Genomic DNA, 20600 nt, shown 5'->3' on the forward strand with positions numbered 1-20600 from the left:
AGCCTTCAGACTCAGACTAGAATCTACGCCACCTTCTCTCCAGCTCTCAGGCCTCTGATACACCATCAGTTCTCTTTGGTTTCCAGCTTACAGATGGCAGATCATGGGACTTCTCAGCCTCAATAATCATAGGAGCCAATACCTTATAATAAATCTCTTTTTAGTATTTATATTCATATATAATTTATAACAATATATAACTTAAGGTTTCCTAATTTACACAGACAGAGATCTGGGGAACGTGGAGGAATGGACGCTAAGGGTGTGGGATAATGGTAGAAGGAACATAAAATTGGATCAGGCCAAATTTACTCATACGGGCTCACTAGGCAGAGATTCTGCATTTAGTTTGCAGCTTGGGAAGTTAGAACAGTTTGGTTGGTTGGTTGGCTGAAACATGGGCCAAAAGGCGGCCCACAGTGAGTAAACTGGAAATGATGAACCTGCCTTGGTTTAATGTCGAGGAAAGGATTCAAAGGATTAGGGAGATTGGAATGTTACAGGGCATTTGTCATTTAAGGCCTACTCACCCTCTCTGGGAGGGTCTGGAAGACAGTGAGAAGGAAGTTTGTGAGGGGAGCCCCAGCAGCCTGGAGGAGCTCTGAGATTGCTCTTCTCTGTAGGCCAGATCTCCCAGTGGGAACTGCAGCCACTGAATTGGGAACCCTAAATGTGATGGGAGTAACTGGATCCCAGGATGGTGGAGGCCAAGTGGTAGCACTCAACCACCCAAAGGCGAGATTGGCTTGGCTACCATAATGGATAGCAGAGCCAAAGTATTAATAGAACAGTCTGACACTCATAGACCTGGGTGGCAGGTTGATGGTGGTGTTCCAGAAGTGAAATAGATAGGAAGCCTACTAAATGCTTACTTGATCTATATGAACAAAAAAATTCCAGGTCTGGTGAACAAAAGTCTAACTGGAATAATGGTCCCACAGTCAATTCCCAGACTTGACCCAGTTTACAGACCCAGAACCCGTTGAATGAAGGGGAGGCCAGTCCCCTTGAGGAAGGACCCTCGTAAGCTACCAAAAATTTATGCTGTTGATCTTTCTCTCAGCCTTCCCCCAAAGGGACCTTCAGCCTTTGCCAGAGTAATTGTGTGTTGGTGGAAAGGAAATAATCAGACCTTTCAGGGACTTCTGGACACTGGCTCTGAACTGAAATTAATGCCAGGAGACCCAAAATGTCACTGTGATCCACCAGTCAGAGGAGAGCCTGATTTAAGTCAGGAGATCAATGGAGTTTTAGCTCAGGTCTGTCTCATAGAGGGCCCAGTGGGTCCTTGAACCCACCTTGTAGCTATTTCCTCAGTTCCAGAATGTGTAATTGGAATAAATACACTCAGCAGCTAGCAGAATCCCCCCATTAGTTTCCTGACTTGTGGAGTGAGAAAGGCCAAGTGGAAGGCACGAGAGCTGCCTCTACATAGGAAAATAGTAAACCAAAAGCAGTACTGCATTCCTGGAGGTATCGCAGAGATTGGTACCACCATCAAGGACATAAAGGATAAAGGGGTGTTAATTCCCACCATATTGCCACTCAACTTGCCTTTCTGGTCTGTGCAGAAGATAGATGGGTCTTAAAGAATAATAATGGATTATCACAAGCCTAACCAGGTGGTGTTTCCACTAGCAGTTACTGTACCAGATGTGGTTTCATTGCTTGAGCAAAGTACTGTGTTGGCCAAAAAGTTCCTTCGGTTTTAAAGTAAGAATAAGACATTTTTCATTTTCACCAAGAGCTGTATTGAACAATGTATTCACCATTTTGTTCCACTACCTTCTGCCATTTTTCAGGCAACTTTATAATTCCATCTTCCTAAAACTTTTTATTTCTTTGAGCAAAGAACTGTCTAGGTGCCTTTTATAGTCTTCCAGGGAATTGAAGTTTTTTCCATGAAGAGAATTTTGTAAAGACCAAAATAAATGGAAATCCGAAGGTGCAATGTCTGATGAATACAGCGGATGAATCAGAACTTACCAGCCAAGCTGTATCAGTTTTTGTCTGGTTATCAAAGAAACATGTGGTCTTGCGTTATCCTGATGGAAGAGTACGCGTTTTCTGTTGACTAATTCCGGACGCTTTTCATCAAGTGCTGCTTTCAGTCAGTCTAGTTGGGAGCAGTACTTGTTGGAATTAATCGTTTCGTTTTCTGGAAAGAGCTCATGATAGAGGACTCCCTTCCGATCCCACCATATACACAACATCACCTTCTTTGTTGTTGTTTTTTTTTTTTTTTGGCGGTACGCGGGCCTCTCACTGTTGTGGCCTCTCCCGTTGTGGAGCACAGGCTCCGGACGCGCAAGCTCAGAGGCCATGGCTCACGGGCCCAGCCGCTCCCCGGCATGCGGGATCTTCCCGGACCGGGGCACGAACCTGTGTCCCCTGCATCGGCAGGCGGACTCTCAACCACTGCGCCACCAGGGAAGCCCAACATCACCTTCTTTGGATGAAGACCAGCCTTTGGTGTGGTTAGTGGTGGTTCATTTCGCTTGCCCCACGATCTCTTCCATTCCACATTATTGTACAGTATCCACTTTTCATCGCCCATCACAATTTGTTTTCATTATGTGTAAGGAGAGAATCACATGCAGAAATACAGTCAAGGAGGTTTTTTTCGCTTAACTTATGTGGAACCCAAACATCAAAGCAATGAACATAACCAAGCTGGTGCAAGTGATTTTCAGCACTTGATTTGAATATTTTGAGTATGTCAGCTATCTTCCGTGTGGTATAACGTTGATTATTCTCAATTAATGTCTCAATTTGATTGCTAGCAACTTCAACTGGTCTACCCGACCATGGAGCATTGCCCAGCGAGAAATCTCCAGCCCGAAACTTAGCAAACCACTTTTGACAAGTTCGATCAGTCACAGCACCCTCCCCATACACTGCACAAATCTTTTTTTGCATTTCAGTTGCGTTTTTACCTTCCTTGAAATAATAAAGCATAATATGCCGAAAATGTTGCTTTTTCTCTTCCATCTTCAATATTAAAATGGCTATACAAAAATTCACCAATTTTAATAAGTTTTTTTAAAAAAAATGCATGCTGATATGATAGCTTTCATAATACAATCTAACAACATTGTTTCCAATGAAGTTAAAGACAACTAAGCGCTACTAGAGCCATCTTACGGAAAAGACCGAATGAACCTTTTGGCCAGCCCAATAACACATCTCCTGGCACCTCGCATGCAGCTACTGATCTGGCAAATGCCTTTTTCTCCACCCTGTCAAGCAGTCTGCTTTCAGCTGTCAAAGCCAACAACAGACCTTTCTGATGCTACCTCAGGGATACACCAACTCTCCAGCCCAATGTCATAATTTAGTTCTCAGGAATCTTGATCACCTTTCTCTCCCACAGAGCTATCACTATGGTCCACTGCATTGATGACATTAATCTCATCAGACCTAGTGGGCAAGAAGTAGCAACTACTCTAGATTTGGTAAGACATTTGCATGCCAGAAAGTGGGAAATAAATCCAACAAAAATTCAGGGACCCTCCACCTCAGTGAAATTTCGAGGGGTCCGGGGTAAGGGGCATGTCAAGATATTCCTTCTTGACATGCGATGCTGTTTGGAGCATTTGACAGCCCCCTATAGGTGAACTGCAGTGCAGGCCCTTAGGATTTTGGAGCAAAGCCCTGCCATCCCCTCCAGATAACTACTCTCCTTTTGAGAAACAGCTCTTGGCCTGCTACTGGGCCTTAGCAGAGACTGAACGCTTGACCAAGGACTCCCAAGTTGCCATGTGACCTGAACTGCCCACCATGAACTGGGCGTTACCTGACCCACCAAGGCACATAGTGCACGGCGGCACTCCATCATCAAATGGAAGTGACATATACATGATGAGGCCTGAGCAGGCCCTGAAAGCACAAGTAAATTACATGAAGATGTGGCCCAAAGGTCCATGGTCCCCACTCCTGCTGCCCCTTCTCTCTCCCATCCTGCACCTATGGCCTCATGGGGAGTTCTCCATGGCAGCTGACAGAGAAAGAGAAGACTCTGGTCTGGTTTACAGATGGTTCTAGAAGCACAATATGCAGGCACCACCCAAAACTGGACAGCTGTAGCACCACAGGCCCTTTGGGGACGTCCCTGAAGGAGAGTGGTGTGGGCAGAACTTCAGACAGTGCACCTGGTTGTTCACTTTGCTTGGAAGGAGAAATGGCCAGACACGTGATTATATACTGATTTACGTGTCCAGTGGTTTGGCTGGATGGTTAGGGACTCAGAAGGTACATGACTGGAAAACTGGTGATGAGGAAATGTGGTGAAGAGATATATGGGCAAAAAACCATGAAGGTACTTGTGTCCCACGTGAGCTCACCGAAGGGCAAGCTCAGCAGAGGAAGATTTTAATAATGACGCGGAAAGGATGACCCATCCTGGGGATGCCAGTCTCTTTCCACAGCCAGCCCAGTCATCACCCACTTGGCTCATGAATGCGGCAGCCATGGTGGCAGCGGTGAAGGCAATGCACAGGCTCAGCAACACGCACTTCCACTCCCCAAGGCCAACCTGGCCGTGGCCACTGCTGAGTGCCCAACCTGCCAGCAGCAGAGACCAACACCTAGTCGTTGATACAGCACCATCCCCGAGGTGATCTGCTAGCTACTTTCCGGCCTGTTGACTGTACTGGACAACTTCCATCACGGAAGGAGTACCATTTTGTTCTTCCTAGAATAGACACTTACTCTGGATACAGATTTGCCTTCCCTGCACACAGTGCTTCTGCAAGAACTACCATCAGTGGACTTGCAGAATACCTTATCCACTCCCATGGTATTATTCCACACTGAAATGCTTGACCAAGAACTCACTTCACACATTAAAAAAAAAAAAAAAGAACTTCACAGCAAAAGAAGTGCAACAATAAGCCCACACTCATGGAATGTACTAGTCTTAACATGCTCCCCACCATCCTGAGGGAGCTGGTTGGATAGAACAGTGGAACGGCCCTGTGAAGACTCAGTTACAGTGCCAGCTAGGTGGCGATACCTCTCAGGGCTGCGGCCAGGTTCTCCAGGAGGCTGTATATGCTCTGAATCAGTGTCCAATATACAGTGCTGTTTCTCCCATAGCCAGGATTCACGGATCCAGGAATTGGGGTGGAAATGGGAGTGGTACCACTCACTCGAACCCCTAATGACCCACTAGCAAAGTTTTAGCTTCCTGTTCCTGTGACCTTATGCTCTGCTGGCCTACAGGTCTTAGTTCCAGAAGGAGGAATGCTTCCACTAAGAGATATAACAATGACTCCAATGAGCTGGAAGTTAAGAGAGCCATCGGCCACTTTGGGCATCTCATGACTGAATCAACAGGCAAAGAAGGGAGTTACTATGCTGGCTGGAGTGATTGATCCTGGCTGCCAAGAGGAAATTGGACTATCCACGATGGAGGTAAGGAAGAATATGTGTGGAATACAGGAGATCCCTTAGACATCTCTTAGTATTACTGTGTCCTATGATTAAGGTCAATGGAAAAGTACAATCCAACCCAGGCATGACTACTAATGGTGCAAACCCTTCAGGAATGAAGGTTTGGTCATCCTACAAGTAAAGAATGATGATGACCATCTCAGGTGCTTGTTGAAGGCAAAGGCAATACAGAATGGGTAGCGGGAGAAAGTAGTTATAAATACCAGCCACGTGGCCAGTTAGAGAAATGAGGATTGTAACTGTCATAGAGGATTTCCTCCTTATTTTGTTATGATTGTGTGGGAGTATCTTTGTCTTCTTTCCTCTCTTATTTCCTTATCATGCAACATAAGATGTATTGACTTTAAATCATAATATTTAAGTATTGTTAATTCTACATCATACTGTTTAAGTTAGAGGGTGACAAGGAGAGTAAACATCACTCAAGGACTTTACCTCCTCTTCTGAGGAAGGGGCTAGTGCATTTTCAGTTGTATGGAGAGTCGTGTTGTGTCAGGTGGAATTAAGCCTTTGTGTTTTTTTTTTTTTTTTTTTGCGGTACGCGGGCCTCTCACTGTTGTGGCCTCTCCCGTTGCGGAGCACAGGCTCCGGACGCGCAGGCTCAGCGGCCATGGCTCACGGGCCCAGCCGCTCCGCGGCATGTGGGATCTTCCCGGACCGGGGCACGAACCCGTGTCCCCTGCAGCGGCAGGCGGACTCTCAACCACTGCGCCACCAGCGAAGCCCAACCTTTGTTATTCTTTACTTGGAGATTAGTATGGGTTAAGGAGACATGTATGAGTGTCAACTTGACGGGGTGGACTTGTGATGGTTAATTTTATGTGTCAACTTGACTGGGCAACAGGGGTGCCCAGATAACTGGCTAAAAATTATTTCTGGGTGTGCCTGAAGGTGTTCCAAGAAGAGATTAACATTTGAATTAGTGGACTGAGTAAAGAAGACAGCCCTCCCTAGCGTGGGTGGACCTATCAAATCCATTGAGAGCTGAATAGAACAAAAAGGTGGAGGAAGGCTGAGTCCACTCTCTACCTGACAACTTGAGTTTGGACATCAATCTTTTACTCTCAGCGCTCCTGGTTCTCAGGCCTCAGACTCAGCCTAGAATCTACACCATCAGCTTTCCGGGTCCCCTTGGCTCTGTTTCTCTGGAAGACACTGACTAATACACCCTCTTTAACGGCTCTCATGGAGAGTCTATGTGAAAGTAAAACCAACACAAAATACAAATTAAGAGATGGAAAAAGATTTCTCGTGATGATCCATGAGTGCCTGGACCCAACTTGCCTGAGGTATTACACGCCCTGACTTTCTAGTACTATGAATCAGTACGTTCCTTTTCTTTCTCTTCAGCCACTTTTAGTTCAGTTTTCATCACTTGCACAGACAAATGGCAATACAATGAGAACACACCATTCTGAACCTATGTATTTCACTTAATGTATCGTTATCATATTTTCATATTATTAAAACTATTCTCCAACATTATTTTGTTTGGTATTATAGTTTATTTTTATCAAGCCCACAGTGGTGAACAGATACATTGTTATTAATTTTTCAATATTATAGATAACATTGATATTAATATCCTCATAGCTAAATGTTTGTGCCTATCATGATTGTTTCCTGAAAATAAATTCCTAGAACTGGAACTTCTGGGCCAAAAGTTATGGAGGATACTAAGACTTTGTTACATATAGTAAAAGCGACCCCTCGAAAGGTGATGCCAATTTATTCTCACACCAGAAACATATGGGAATGCCTATTTCCTCCATCCACTGCCTACAGTGGGTAGGATCTTTCTTAAAATCTCTGCTAAGTTAATCACATACACACAAAAGTGATATCTCATTTTACTCTGCATTTCTTTACTGAGTCGCCTGCCTTGTATAGATTTTTCAATATTGTGCTAGATTCAGTTTGTTAACATTTAGGAATCCTGCATCTATATTCTGAAATTGGTTCTTCTGGTATTCTATTTTCTCAGGCTTATCAGGCTTTTTTCTAGCTTTATAAAATAAGAAATACAGAGGTTTGAAGACGGACAAACCTGAGATGGAGTCTAAATTCCATGATTAGATGTATAACTTTGGGCAATTTAATCTTCCTAACCCTGATAGGGGTGCCCACTGGGAAAGGAGCCAATTAAACCTCACAGAACCTGGAAAGGCTCAGCCCTTGGAGATTGTAGGTACCACAAAAACCGCAGGTGAGACATGAGGCTAAAATGAGGAGGTGCTTGGACATGTGTTACTGAGGGATCAGACCACTACCTTCCCTCATGTTCCATATTTGCAGGCTGGCACCTTCTGTACAAGAGACGGGAAGTTTACCTTATGAAGAAATGAGATGCTCCAGATGTGGGGAGACCAGGTAGAGGAAGTGGGGTGAGGGATGGGACTGAACATAGGGAGATTAAGTGAAACTTAACACTGAACGGTGGGGACCCCAGTCCTTCCCCAACCAGCTTCTCGAATTGTGAGCAGCTCATAGCAAAGCAGGAGACGGGGCAGTTCTTTTCTGCAGAAGGAAACTGCTCCAGAGGAAAGCCCTCCCTGCTCTAACACTTAAGGGTATTCCCAATAACAGAGCCCTTTCACTTACCAGTTTCCCTGTGTGAGGTCCGTGTGTCCACAACCCTGCCCACGTACTCAGAGCTTCCAGAGTTATAATGCTGCACACCTGTGTGAAGAGATAGCCAAGAAACTAAGACATTTGAAGAGAAAACAAATACGAGAATTTTTATTTTTTATTATAACATTTTTATTATAACTTCTTAATTATATAGTATATAATTATGTAACATAAATGTATTATAACTCATTCTTTTAACTTTACTATAATTTATATTACGACACTATAACAAAAAGAAATAGTCAACTGAAATAATTTAGGGGGAGAGGAGATGCAGAATAAACCCTTTAAAACACCCCTCTTTATTTTTTTAATTAATTAATTAATTATATTTATTTTTAGCTGCGTTGCGTCTTCGTTGCTGCGTGCAGGCTTTCTCTAGTTGCAGCGAGCGGGGGCCACTCTTCATCGCGGTGCGCGGGCCTCTCACTATCGCGGCCTCTCTTGTTGCAGAGCGCAGGCTCCAGACACGCAGGCTCAGTAGTTGTGGCGCACGGGCTTAGTTGCTCCGCGGCATGTGGGATCTTCCCAGACCAGGGCTTAAACCTGTGTCCCCTGCATTGACAGGCAGATTCTCAACCACTGCGCCACCAGGGAAGCCCCTAAAACACCCTTCTTGACAGAGGTGAACACTTGTCCCCTTCTCCTGATATTTCTTTGATGAGGAAGAAAGTTAATCCATGCAAAAATGACATATCTCATTGGTAATTATGGGAAGATTAAAAGGGAACCCTTGACTCAGCTCCACCATTTTTTTCTTCTTGGGAGCCAGTGGGCCTACAGGGACCATGAGTTCTCCATCACTGCCCTCCAAACTTTTAGTTGTACAGAGAAGTGTGGAAGACTCAGTTTAGGACTGTGTTCTGATTACTATTGCTTTATAACAAGTTAACCCAAGGGAACTATACTCAGTTTTGTTGTGTTTTGTTTTGGCCACACCACGTGGCTTGTGAGATCTTTGACCAGGGATCGAACCTGGGCCCTTGGCAGTGAGAGCACAGGGTCCTAAACACTGGACCGCCAGGGAGTTCCCTATACTCAATATCTTATAATAACTTACAATGAAAAAGAACCTGAAAAAGAATATATATATAACTGAATCACTTTGCTGTATACTTGAAACTAACACAGAATTGTAAATTTACTATACTTCAATAAAAATAAATAAATCGAATAAATATGAATATAAAGATGTGTATATGTATGTATGTATATACATAACAAGTTAACCCAAAACATAAAGGCTTAAAACAAACATTTTCTTTTGCTCCCAGATTCTGTGGGTCAGAGATCCAGACGGGGCCAGCAGAAAAGGCCCGTTTCCGCTGCATGACCCCTGGGGCCTCAGCTGGGAAGGCTCCAGGGCTGGAAGGCCTGACTGCTGGAGGCTGGATTCACATGGAGGCGCCTTCACTTCCATGTCTGGCGTATAAGGCTGACTGTCTGCTGTGACCTCCGCTTGGAGCTATTGATCGTAGCACCTACACGTAACCTCTCACTATGGCCTGGGCTCAGACTTCTTACCTTACAGCTCAGGGCTCCAAAACCAAGTGTTTGGCAAACAAGGTAGAAGCTGCAAGCATTTATTCTTGGCCTCAGGATTCACACATTCGTCATTTCCATCACACTCTATTGATTACAAGGGAGTTACAAACCCGCCGAGGTTTGGGGAAAGGGAAAGACATAGATCCGCACCTTTCAAAGGATAGTCTCACAGAATTTCTGGGTATCTTCTAAAACTGCCTCAGGGCATAATCTTAAAGACCGTAACATCTGATGCAAGGGACAAAAACATTAAAGAAATAAATGAGGAGGGGCTTCCCTGGTGGTGCAGTGGTTAAGAATCGCCTACCAATACAGGGGACACGGGTTTGAGCCCTGGTCTGGGAAGATCCCACTTGCCGTGGAGCAACTAAGCCCGTGCACCACAACTACTAAGCCTGCGCTCTAGAGCCCAAGAGCCACAACTACTGAGCCCGCGTGCCACAACAACTGAAGCCCGTGCGCCTACAGCCCGTGCTCCGCAACAAGAGAAGCCACCGCAATGAAAAGCCCGCACACCGCAACAAAGACCCAACGCAGCCAAAAATAAGTAAATAAATATTTTAAAAAAAGAAAGAGGTCTTCCCTGGTGGCGCAGTGGTTGAGAGTCCGCCTGCCGATGCAGGGGACACGGGTTCGTGCCCCGGTCTGGGAAGATCCCACATGCCGTGGAGCGGCTGGGCCCATGAGACATGGCCACTGAGCCTGCGCATCCGGAGCCTGTGCTCTGCAACGGGAGAGGCCACAACAGTGAGAGGCCCGCGTACCGCAAAAAAAAAAAAAAAAAAAGACTTACTCCTTTATAAAATAAATCATTGAATATATATATAGTGTTGACGCTGTGGCCTGAGCAGGAGTGGTGACATTTTTGGAACATGAATCGGTGAAACCTTCATGATGTTACCGGCTTTACATGCCACTTTTTGATGTTGGGTGGAGACCACAAAACTGCTCACAGATTAGTGCTTTAGAGTGGATTTGTGGAAGAGAGATCTAGAAAACCGCACTCAAAATACACCCCCCAAAACATACTGGTTAACTATTGTCACTGCCCACAAAAATGTTTCCAGATGCCAGGAACTATGGGAAAGATAACAAACATTACTATGAAATTAACATAAGCTAGTTGACCAGTGGACAGGTGCTCTCTACCTAGTGATGAAAAAGATTTGGAATATTATCTGTGAACAAATACAATTGGAATGGGAGAGGCCACATCCCAAAAAAGGAGACCTACTTCTTTTTTTATTGAAGTATGGCTGATTTACAATGTTGTGTTAATTTCTGCTGTACAGCAAAGTGATTCAGTTAAACATACATATATTCTTTTCCATTACGGTTTAATCACAGGATATTGAATATAGTTCCCTGTGCTATGCAGTAGGGCCTTGTTGTTTATCCATCCTATATATACTAGTTTGCATCTGTTAACCCCAAACTCCTAATCCTTCTCTCCCCCACCCTCCCTCCCCCTTGGCAACCACAAGTCTGTTCTCTATGTCTGTAGTCTATTTCTGTTTCGTAGATATGTTCATTTGTAAGAAGACCTACTTTAAAGTAGTTCCTCTAGGACAGCTGGTGGACAGAACTGCCTTGCCACCCCTCCTAAGCTTAGCAGGCAGGCACCAGGGCAAAACCTCACCACCGCCAAGCCCCCTCCAAAACCAAAACACAAACAAAAAACCCACCACTGTTGTCCAGAAAAAAAAAAAACAACAGAAAATTTCTACTTCCAGTTATATATAAGGGGGAAAAAAGAAATATTAAATAGTGAGCCAAAGTGAAAATATAAGGCCAGTCACTGGGCAGTCTTCCCATACCCAAATGCAGTGGCTTTTAAACTAACAGACTCACCCAGAGAGGTTCTAGAAATAGGGAAAAAGCCAGGAGATGCCAGCCTCCCGCCCCTGAGAGGAGAAGGTCCCAGCAATTAAGAAAAGAGTACCATCTGGAAAAGGACCCTAGGAAGATAGTGAGAAATCCACATCCAAACTCACACAGATCCTGGGCTGCCTGGGGAGAACACCGCTCACAGGCTGGCACATTGTTTTAAGTCACTATCTCTTAGACCCAGATCACAGGCACCCAGGTGCTCCAGCCTACAGACTGTGTCACTGTCTTACCCGTTGCATTTTCCAGGATTCTTTATATCCATGTAACAGAAAGTCAGTTCAAAGTGGTTTTTAAAAAAGAAAAATCTCTCTTTGTGACTTCCCTGGTGGCACAGTGGTTAAGAATCCGCCTGCCAGTGCAGGGGACACAGGTTCGAGCCCTGGTCCGAGAAGATCCCACATGCCACGGAGCAACTAAGCCCATGCGCCACAACTACTGAAGCCCATGCCCTAGAGCCCATGCACCACAACAAAGAGTAGCCAGCCCCCGGTTGCCACAAGTAGAGAAAGCCCGCGTGCAGCAACAAAGACCCAATGCAGCCAAAAAAAAGGAAATGACAGGACTTCCCTGGCGGTCCAGTGTTTAGGACTCCATGCTTCCACTGCAGGGGGCATGGGTTTGATCCATGGTCTGGGAACTAAGATCCCGCATGCTGCGTGGTGCGGCCAAAAAGATAAAAAAGGAAAAGACATTGATGACATTGATTCGTTCCTGTAATTTGAAAAGTCAGGAGCAGTCATGTGGCTGGATCAAGGGGTTCAAACAGTAACATCAGGTCTCAGTCTCTCTCTCTCCCTCCACGACCCAGCTTTGCTTTCCTCTATGTTGGCTTTATTCTCTGTTAGGGTTTCTCTAAGTGGAGCGCACTGCAATCAACAGGCCTATAGTCTACAAGCTTGGGAGCCACGGTGGAAACACAGAGACTTCATTCTCTGCATTTCCATCCAAGTCCCAGAAGTAAGCATCTTTGGCTCTGATTGGCCCAGCTTGGGCCATGTGTCCACCTCTTAACCAATCACTGTCCAAGAGGATATGATACTCTCCTTGACTGGTGTTCAATGGGTCACTTACCAGTAGACAAGGATCAAAATCATTAGGCAACCTGAGATTCACCAGCAATCCATAGTTGATTAAGGGCAACAACAGTCAACACACACACACACACACACACACACACAACACACACCCAGGAATCTCTGGCAGACTGAGCAGACTTTCAGATTTTGCTCTCCTCAAGATAATAATGACAAGTACTAACCCATTATACTTAAAAAGCTTCCCTGAGGAGTCTGGAGTTATTATGAGCTAATACATGCAAAAAAGCACTTAGAAGAATGACTGGCCCAAAGTAAATACTACAGAACTGTTAACTGTCATCGCGGAAGAAGGATCCTGGAGACGGAAAAATATCCTAATAGGCAGGGTGGAGGTAAAGAATAGTTTAATCTAAATATTGAAAGGAGGGACTTCCGTGGTGGTCCAGTGGTTGAGACTCCACACTTCCACCACAGGTGGCACAGGTTCGATCCCTGGTCTGGGAATAGGATTCCCTGGTCCGGGAATAGGATCCTGCATGCCATGCAGTGGTGTGGCCAAAAAAAAAAAAAACAATTGAAAGGGGTGTAACCTAATTTTGTAACAAACTGGTAAAACAGGATATATTGGTTAAACTACTTTTTGCTTCTTTGATCAGAGTTTAAGAATCACAAGACTGTTTTAAAATACCTCTTTGGTCATCGCTACTGGGGGATTTGGTAGAGAATAAATACACAATACTGATTACAAGCTGATGAACTGATAGATGCTGGAGTCCACCCTCCTACAAGCAAACTCAACCCATAATGGAAATGAATCTGAAAAATACACACAAACACACCCTGAATCACTTTGCTGTATACCTGAAACTAACACAACATTGTAAATCAACTATAGTCCAATTTTTTTTAAAAAAAAGAATAAATAAAATAATGGATGATTAAGAAAAAATGCCAAATGGCTCCAGGGTGTGCATGGGGCAATCAGCACAGATCCCCAGAAAGGCTCAGAAATTAGAGTACCAATGATCCCTGAAGACAGGGGTGTAGGTAAGACTGAACACAGTAAGACTGATTGAAACTCTGTATGAGAAGCAAGCAAACGGCCCCCATTAATCCTGGGTTGGGTATGAGGGTACTGGGGGTCAAGTTAGCCAGAGAGCAATTTCTGGTGGCAGAAACAATTGCAAAAAAATTTCAGTGGACTTCCCTGTTGGCGCAATGGTTAAGAGTCCGCCTGCCAATGCAGGGGACATGGGTTCGAGCCCTGGTCCGGGAAGATCCCACATGCCATGGAGCAACTAAGCCCGTGTGCCACAACTACTGAGCCTGTGCTCTAGAGCCCGTGAACCACAACTACTGAGCTAGTGTGCCACAACTACTGAAGCCCACGCCTAGAGCCTGTGCTCCGCAACAAGAGAAACCACCGCAATGAGAAGGCTGTGCACCACAACAAAGAGTAGCCCCCGCTCCCCGCAACTAGAGAATGCTGGTGCTCAGCAACAAAGACCCATCGCAGCCAAAAATAATAAATAAATAAATAAATTTATTAAAAAAAAATTTTTCAGAATATATGTAGATGCCTAATATTAAGTCTTACAACTGATCCTGTCTTTAAAATTTTAATATTTTGTTGATTGTGGATTTTTTGCATTAATTTTGATTTTTTCAAATATTTCATTAAAATACTATTTACCTTGATTACCGGGTTTTGGAGTGCACCTTAAATGCTGCACTCAAGGTACGTGCCTCACTCACCTCACCCTAGTCCCTGCCCTGGCTACTGCCTTTTCAAACCCTCAGTACAAATCTGTTACATGGAACAGCTCTGGGTTAGTGATCACTTTATTTATTTGTGTGTGTATTTGGCTGCGCCATGTCTTAATTGCGGCATGCAGGATCTTTTAGTTACGACACGTGGGATCTATTCCCTGACCAGGTATGGTACCCAGGCCCCCTGCACTGGGAGCGCAGAGTCTTAAGCACTGGACCACCGGGGAAGTCCCTAGTGATCGCTTTTTTTTTTTTTTTTTTTTTTTTTTTGCCGTACGCGGGCCTCTCACTGTCGTGGCCTCTCCCGTTGCGGAGCACAGGCTCCAGACGCGCAGGCTCAGCGGCCATGGCTCACGGGACCAGCCGCTCCGCGGCATGTGGGATCTTCCTGGACCAGGGCACGAACCCGTGTCCCCTGCATCAGCAGGCGGACTCTCAACCACTGCGCCACCAGGGAAGCCCGTGATTGCTTTTAAATATGGTTCAGCACAGGGTAGAGCAAAGAGCTTCATCAGCAGTAGGTAAGACATGAAAATTATCTGGAAATCAGTGTGATTAAGAGATCTGAATACTACAGGATTATAAGGTAAACGTTAGAACAAAGAGTTTAGGCTGGTTTAGGGATGTTGGCAGGGATCCCACAGAAGGAGTAGAATTTGTGTATCCCTTGTACCCTCTGATGAACCCCACAACTCATTTGTCCCTTAACCTTTGTTTCTCTAAGATGGAGTGAGAAGTCCGAGACTCCATGGGTCTGGCCTTGCAGTTCAGTCCTGAAAAGAGAGGTCAGGGGTTGGAGATTGGATCCCTGAGAAACAGAGAATAGCAGTGGGGTCTGGAGGAAGGCCCAGGATTAACCTCTCAACCTCTTTACAGAAATGTTGAGAAGAGCCAGCTTCAGAACAAGTAAATCCAAGTAGTTTCAAGATGTCAATCTCATGGAAAGGGAATCTAGGAGGCCTTTCTTAACACCATGTTTACATAATATGCTAACTGGTAACATACAAGTGTGGGTTCATACCTGTTCTACCACTGATGTTGGGGAGATAAGAACGAGGGAGGGGCTCACGTCAGCCTCTGCCAGACGGAGCCTCAGAATAATGTTCTGGATGATTCCAACCTTTGATTTGTCTTGCATCAGCAACCAAGCAGAGTACTGCTAGGGAAGTCACACCCCAAGTCATGTCTCTCTACTGTTTTTTCTATGATTGCCCCTTTACAAAGCCTTTAAGACACCTTTATTTCCTGATTGCTTTCTGCCCCTACGACATGAGATTTTAACACCTTGGTGTATCTGTTTGTGTATGTGGCCCTTCGAAGGGCCACACACCATTGTAATGTCTACAGTGGTGTGGCCCCACCCCCTGTGAGCATCCAGGATCTACAGCCAGTTCCTCCCCACGTTTTCTGGATTTTATTTCTTCCCTCGGGGTCTTCCCCTCAACACTTAACAATCCCATTCTCCGGCATCTCAACTTCTACCTCTCATGGTGCCTACTGGTCACCCATCTCCAGCCATGGCCCCCTCTCTGTTTCCTTCCCGGCCTTATTTCTCAAAGGGCACACCACACTCTGATCTGCATTCTGCCTCTGTCTCTCTACCGAACCTGTTCTCCATAATATCATAAATGAACTCTGCGCCCCTCCCACACACATACTCTTCCACCCAGCAATCCCATGTAAAAGAAATCTTACCAGCACCTGCCTAGGAAATACCAAAACTGAATGCTGTTTTTCACCACAACTCTTTCTAACCAGCCGAAGATTTTAAATGGTTATGAATATTGAGTAACACTGCTATGCCCAATCCTTAGTGAACCTAACTTAAGACTCTCTTGGAATGATGGGACTTGTCTTCACCAACCGTGTACAAACCTGTGGACTCTCTCCGGTCTCTCCAGGGTACAAGCTTGCAACTTTCAATCAGCATAAACATTATGAACAGCCCCTTTCTAGCAGTTAGAAATCCCTGACTTATGCCCCTCCATGAAAGAGTCAGTCAGTGTCTCCCCTGGTGGGTTCTTCTGCCTGACAAGAAAAGACACTCAGCTCTGTGGACTGCTTTTATCTATTCGTTTTATTTTGTTCTTGTTTTTGTTTTTTTTATTTGGTGGTATTTTATCCTTTGTACCTTTTCTTGTACTCAAACCCACAGAAATAAAACCACCAAGTACATAAGGATATAGATACAAACATGAGGGCTTCCCTGGTGGCGCAGTGGTTGGGAGTCCGCCTGCCGATGCAGGGGACACGGGTTTGTGCCCCGGTCTGGGAAGATCCCACATGCCGCGGAGGGGCTAGGCCCGTGAGCCATGGCCGCTGAGCCTGTGCGTCCAGAGCCTGTGCTCCGCAACAGGAGAGCCACAACAGTGAGAGGCCCGCGTACCACAAAAAAAAAAAAATACAAACATGCCCTCTGTAGCATGTATCATATGTCAGAAAAAGTGGAAACTGAATGATCATCAGCAGAGGAGTGGTTAAAACCACTGTGGAGCACCATGCAGCTGTTAAAAGAACGAGTCCAAGGAATTCCCTCCCTGGGGGTCCAGTAGTTAGGACTCCGAGCTTCCACTGCAGGGTCACAGGTTTGATCCCTGGTCGGGGAACTAAGATCCCACGTGCTGCACAGCACAGCAAAAAAAAAAAAAAAAAAAGAATGAGTCCAAGGTATAACTACTGAACTACAGAAATGTCCATGAAACAGATCTCTTAAGTGAGAAATGCAAGCTGCAGGGCAAAGTGTACAGTATGGCGCAGATTTTTTAAACAACCAGAGCCAGCCACTCCTAGAAGGGTATTCATGATTGAAGATGATTCCATGAACCCACAGAAACTTGAGCAGACTCTTTGGGCTTGACTTGGGATCGGGGTGGCAGAGGTGGGAGGAAGAGTGGGACAGGCAGCAAGGGGGCAAGGATCTGCCAGTTTTCTTCTCTCTGTAAGTACATAGCTCCCTGGGAGCAAGCCTTCTTTGACTCTCCTCTGAGTCTTAAGTGTCCCCTCTCCAGCACCCTTTGAGGTCCCACAAAGGCTCTCTCCTTCCCATCACACCCTCCCCATCTCCCACCCCTACCCCAATACTCCCTTGGTCGGCAGAGCTGGTGGATGAGGAGGACGGGGCAAATGGACCTCAAAGGCCCAAGACACTACCTGGTAGGAAAGAGAGTGAGACTGGAATTCTTTTTCACACTGTTTAATATTAAGTAAGTTATCTCTGAGAGACTGAGAAGGTTCTAACAGAGATCCAACAGGAGGAAAGAACCCTAAAGTTCCCGAAAGGGAAGCCTCTGCGAGCAAAGTCATCTGGTCAAATGGCCAGGCTCAATACCAGTGCCTAAAGGTTTAAGGGGCTGAGGCTGGACATGGCCCTGACCCAGGCCCCTGGCACCACAGTCACACTGGAGGACCCTGCCCAAACCTGTGTGAACTAAGACACGGGTCCCCAACTCCCGGGCCATGGACCAGTACCTGTCCGTGGCCTGTTAGGAACCAGGCAGCACAGCAGGGGGTGAGTGGTGGCTGGGTGTGGCTGGGCAGGCGAGTGAAGCTCCATGTCTATTTACAGCCACTCCCCATCGCTCGCATTATCGGCTGAGCTCCGTCTCCTGTCAGATCAGCAGCGGCATTAGATTCTCATAGGAGAGCAAACCCTACTGTGAACTGTGCATGCGAGGGATCTAGGTAGTGTGCTCCTTATGAGAATGTAATGCCTGATGATTGACGTGGAGCTGAGGCGGTGATGCTGGTGCTGGGGAGCAGCTGCAAATACAGATTATCCTTAGCAGAGAGGTCTGACTGCACAGAGACCATAATAGATCAATTGCTTGCAGACTCACTTCAAAACCCTATCAGTAGGGACTTCCCTGGTGGCGCAGTGGTTAAGAATCCGCCTGCCAATGCAGGGGACACGGGTTCGAGCCCCGGTCTGGGAAGATCCCACACGCCGCAGAGCAACTAAGCCTGTGCGCCACAACTACTGAGCCTGCGCTCTAGAGCCCGTGAGCCACAACTACTGAAGCCCGCATGCCACAACTACTGAGCCTGCGCTCTGGAGCCTGCAAGCCACAACGACTGAAGCCCACACACTGCAACGAAAGGTAGACCCCGCTCGCCGCAACTAGAGAAAGCCCGTGTGCAGCAACGAAGACCCAACGCAGCCAAAAATAAATAAATAAATTTAAAAAAAAAAACCCTATCAGTAAGTAGCAAGTGAAAACAAGCTCAGGGCTCCCACTGATTCTGCATTATGGTGAGTTGTATAATTATTTCATTATATATTACAATGTAATAGTAATAGAAATATAGTGCACAATAAATGTAACGTGCTTGAATCATCCCGAAACCATCTCCCCACCCCGCCACCCCGGTCCGTGGAAAAACTGTCTTCCACGAAACCGGTGCCAAAAAGCTTGGGGACTGCTGAACTAAGAGTTGGGAAGCCCGAGTGTGCATCACTGTTGTGGCCTAGGCAGTGGTCCCCGTGGCACTAGAAAATGACCCATCAGATTGTGTAGGAACAATGTGTCCCTAGTTCCACCAGTGAACAAGAACAGAAGCAAGTAACAATACTCAGAGCGGGGTCGGGGTGGGGAGTGCTGGGCTTCCTGCACATAGGGGCAGGGGGTACTCAAATTACTAAGTGGAAAAACATGTGATATGTCTACCCTGAAATCAGAGCCTATGTTTAGTTTAAAGTTACACAGTTTATAAAGCCGTGTTTGTATGTCCAATTTGTCCTCAAGGAACAAACACAAATTTCTCTAGCCCCGTGCTAAATATGGGCTCCGAACACTCATATAGCAGGGACAGTGGAGTTATCCTCGAGCCGACCTAAGTCTGAGCCACACTAGCACAGGAGAAAGGAAGGGGGTGAAATTATTCTTGTGTTTAGAACACTTTAACAAGACTTTTCGGCTATGAAATGCAAGGTCCGTCCCCCTCACCCACAGCCCCTGGGGTATAACCTAGTGAGAGAAGCTTTTTTTTTTTTTTTTTTTGTGGTACACGGGCCTTTCGCTGTTGTGGCCTCTCCCGTTGCGGAGCACAGGCTCCAGACGCGCTCAGCGGCCATGGCTCACGGGCCCAGCCGCTCCGCAGCATGTGGGATCTTCCCAGACCGGGGCACGAACCTGTGTCCCCTGTATCGGCAGGCGGACTCTCAACCACTGCACCACCAGGGAAGCCCAACCTAGTGAGAGAAGCTTTGATCAAGAAGTTGAATCTGGGACTTCCCTGGTGGTCCAGTGGTTAAGACTCCATGCTTCCACTGTAGGGGGCACAGGTTCAATCCCTGGTTGGGGAAATAAGATCCTGCATACTGCAGGGCACGGCCAGAAAAAAAAAAAAAAAAAAAAGCTATTAAACCGTTCTGCAAAGAGAGGTCATGGGAATGTGGGATGAAAAACAGGGCCCTGGAAGTCTAGAAGAAGAGGAGAGTATAGCTTTGGGGTGTACACATGCGCTTCCCTGCTGCAAAGGGCCCAGCAAAACCCAGCCCCTGGTCCTTCCTGTGGTAAACAGAAGAACAAAATGGTAATTTTACAGACCAATAAACATTTTAAAATAAGAGGCTTAATTCTCCCTGTTGAAAATAAGAGACTTCTCCCCCCACCCCTTTCTCAGAGCACTAACTTTAGAAAACTTGTAAGCTCTTTCTCTGCCTCTTTGAAATGTGTGTCTTTTTAGAAGCTAAATCAGCCTCGTGCAGCTTTAGGATCCAGGGATGTCTCTCCCAAGGCCCTGGGAGCCATCTCTTCGAAATGGAAATATTAGGAGAGAGCGCATCCCTATCTCCCAGTTCCTATGGGAGGGTAGGATCCTAACTGAGATGGGCTCCTTGCTCCAAGTTGCAAAACTACCTCCTGTCATAAAGATACTTTGTTTTTCCTGCAATTAAGCCTATTAATAACACAAAGGATCACCAATTACCGTAAAGTTAGGATGAACGTGTGTGACAAATGGTGCTCTCAAGCCTCTTACTTGAGGACTAGTTACTGTTTATCTTGAGAACATGCGTGTAATGGCTGTATCTGTTTGGCTCTATAACAGGGTGGGATACTTTATCTCTACAATCTCTTAGCAGATGGCCTGTGGCGCACATCACATTCTGGTAATGCTTATTCAAATATAAAACTGTTTTCTTTCCTCCACTACCTTTGTGGAGAGGTTTTCCTGGGTTGGGAAATTTTGTTTTTAATTATATTCCCCAACATAATGCATGTGCTTAAAAAGGAAAAAAAAAAAAAGTGGGAAGGTTTTGAGATGTAAGACCCC

General features: G+C 45.8%; 1 long non-coding RNA gene across 8 annotated transcripts in view; it reads right to left on the bottom strand.

Annotated features, from left to right (window-relative positions):
* LOC132594116 (uncharacterized) overlaps positions 1–20600 on the bottom strand; it is a 134206-nt gene that overhangs the window by 98376 nt on the left and 15230 nt on the right. For all 8 annotated transcript variants that reach the window (XR_011377037.1, XR_011377043.1, XR_011377041.1 and 5 more), the window contains one exon: positions 8056–8133. This is a non-coding gene — a long non-coding RNA (uncharacterized lncRNA). The remainder of the gene's footprint in view (positions 1–8055; positions 8134–20600) is intronic.

Source organism: Globicephala melas, chromosome 20, assembly GCF_963455315.2.
Source record: "Globicephala melas chromosome 20, mGloMel1.2, whole genome shotgun sequence".
Taxonomy (NCBI): Eukaryota; Metazoa; Chordata; class Mammalia; order Artiodactyla; family Delphinidae; genus Globicephala; species Globicephala melas.